Here is a 3,283-nt window from a genome sequence, read left to right on the forward strand (position 1 = left end):
GTGATTCATGACCATTTTTCACACTTTTACACAGTATCCCCATGGTCACGTGATCAAAATTCAGACACTTGGCAACTAACTCATATTTATGACGGTTGCAGTGTCCCATGGTAATGTGATCCCCTTTTGTGACCTCACAAAACAAAGTCAATGGGGAAGCCAAATTTACTTAATAACTACGTTATTAAATAACTGTAGTGATTCACTTAACAACTGTGGCAAGAAAGGTTGTAAAATGGGGCAAAACTCACTTAACAACTATCTCACTTAGCAACAGAAATTTTGGGCTGAATTTTGGTCGTAAGTCGAGGACTATCTGTACTTACGTTTGGGACAAAATGGGGTTGATATATTTATTTTTCAGAAGCAATGTGTATATATAAAAATATATATTTAGCAGTATTCAACTAGGCAGGACAACCTATGTGTGTTTTTTAAATGCAGTCTTGTTTAGCTTTGCTGTTTCTTGTATTTTTTTCCCCTTTTTTGGGAGTTTGTATTTTAACTTTGTAAATAACATATTTACAGAAGCAATGTATGTCTACTTTCTTTTCCAATTAACTCCTACAAGACAGGGTTTTTTGTCTTTATTCACAGGATTGTCGTATTTTCTATAAATGAAACTTTTATATTTGATTATGAGATTTCTTGAGACACTACATCTGTAATAATAATAATAATAATAATAATAATAATAAAGTTGGAAGGGACCTTGGAGGTCATCTAGTCCAACCCCCTGCTCAGGCAGGAAACCCTATATCCTTTCAGATAAATGGCTGTCCAGTCTCTTCTTAAAAACTTCCAGTGTTGGAGCATTCATAGTTTCTGGAGGCAGGTTGTTCCACTGATGAACTGTTCTGACTGTCAGGAAATCTCTCAGGTATGGGACTCCTTACTTGGATATATTATTCCCTCCAGATATTGTATGTTGAGACCAGATTTCCAAAGAAAAGGATATCTTTCTGTTTATACTGTAGCAAAACATGTGCAGCTCCTGATTGTGTGGCTGTTGCAAAGATGGTCTTCCGATTCATTTTTCTTCCCTTCTCCTCCCTGACAGTTGCAGAATAACGGTTCTCTTGTCTGGGCCTCATTTTCTGCTAATCTCAAAAGAGTGAGGGTATATATTGTGGTCATTCAGAAAGAGGTGTGGAACAATTGAAACTGTTAGTACAAAACAAAAAAAAACCCCAACTCTAAAAGTTTTGCTTTGAGATCAATTTTTAACTGTCAAGATGGGTTGATCCATTTAACAAAACCGGAATTTCTGTCTGAATCAGTTTTCTGATATTACTATCCTGTGGTTAGGGGTTTTGTTTCTCACCCAAAACAAAAAGATGACAGTTTCTTTTAGGCAATCTTATATCATTAACAACTAGCCTGCATTCACGGCCATTGGCAATGTCCTGTCGTCACATGACTGCGATTTTTATTTTTATTTTTTTTGCTGGAAACTGGCTTTTACTTCTGGTTTCTGACAAAAAAAACCCATTGTGGATAACAAAAGGGATTCTCATCTCATCCGGCCTTCTGACATTCTATGTACCTTCCTCAAGGGAAAGTGTCATGCCTGCATTCATTTCTGGTCCCTTTTGAGAGCAACTTCGTCACCTCTGCATAGCACAATGCACTTCTGTTAATTTTTTCCTCGTTGTGAACTAAGGAGATGGGGGGGGGGGGAATCCAAGAAAGTAGGGGCAGTGATCGCCAGATCTTTTTTTTTTTAATGCCTTCGTATCAGTAAAGTTGAGAGAGTTTTGGTTTGCTCAAAGAAGGGAAAGTGAGGACCTTTGCTCAATGTTTCACATAGTAGTGCCCCCCCCCTTTTTTATGGTCAGGGATAGGGACATCGGTAGTGTTCATTAAGGACGAAGCTTTGTAAATGAATTCTATTGAGTTCAGCAGAGAATTTATTTCAAGATAAATGTAGGGGAAGGCTGTATTTGCACTGAAATGGGGATTAAATGGTCACACCTATATCAACCCATCCAATTTCAATTGGATATTGTTGTTTCTAGTTGCACACAGTGAAAACAAGATGAGGTTGAAATACTTGTTTGGGAAGATACTATCAGTTCAGTTCAAGGTGGTTCATACTTTGCCTTGGCTATAGCTCAGAATCAGCTTTAAAAATCTGAAACATCATGCTTCCCCCTCAATTGTTATGAGCTAGCTAACAAATACCGTGTGTGTGTGTGTGTGTGTGTGTGTGTGTGTGTGTGTATAGATAGACAGACAGACAGACAGATAGATAGATAGTTATTTGTATAAGATTGCGTAAAAAAACCTGTCATAAAACTGATTCAGAAGAAATTCTGGCATTGTTAAATGGATCAACCCATTGTTAAATAATAATAATAATAATAATAATAATGATGATGATGATGATGATGATGATGATGATGATGATGATAAAGTTTGAAGGGACCTTGGAGGTCATCTAGTCCAACCCCCTGCTCAGGCAGGAAACCCTATACCATTTCGGACAAATGGCTGTCCAGTTTCTTCTTAAAAACTTCCAGTGTTGGCGCGTTCACCGCTTCTGGAGGCAGGTTGTTCCACTGGTTAATTGTTCTAACTGTCAGGAAGTTTCTCCTTAGTTCTAGGTTGCTTCTCTCTTTGGTTAGTTTCCACCCGTTGCTTCTTGTCCTGCCTTCAGCAACCCACTGATGGGTTGATGGATCAACCCATCAACCCATCAGTTAAAACTGTTCTCAATTTTATATATTGATAGTGAAAATAAAGTTATTTATAGCAGAATCAACCAGCCTGTTCATTTATTTAAAGCACCAATAACTTATTAATAAAGTTTCCTAGAACAAATTACAGTTGAACAAAACATAAAACAGCCTTAGGTTTACAAATGATCCTTTTACTTTCAGATTTTATAATGCATATATTAAAAATAAGGAAGGAAGGAAGGAAGGAAGGAAGGAAGGAGAGAGGGAGGGAGGGAGGGAGGGAGGGAGGGAAGTGTTCTTAAGAAAGTGTAAGAATCTTGTAATTTTTGAAATTTGTTTCATTGATTGTGTGAGGCTTCCAGAGTTGAATAGCATACAGGTTTAGTAAATTAATAATAATCATATTCAATCCCAAAATAGAAAATCAGATTGGAGACCGAGATAAAAAAAATAAGATCAGATGCAAGTAATTTAAAAATCATGAAAGATGAAAAATTGAAGAATGTAAGAATCTAGACAAACATAAATAAATGAACTAATAAAAAAGTATTGGCTTAGCACCAAAAAATTGAAGAAGCTTTGGAAATCATAACAGCGATAGG

This window comes from Protobothrops mucrosquamatus, unplaced genomic scaffold (assembly GCF_001527695.2).
Source record: "Protobothrops mucrosquamatus isolate PMUCROS unplaced genomic scaffold, P.Mucros_1.0 scaffold_267, whole genome shotgun sequence".
Taxonomy (NCBI): domain Eukaryota; kingdom Metazoa; phylum Chordata; class Lepidosauria; order Squamata; family Viperidae; genus Protobothrops; species Protobothrops mucrosquamatus.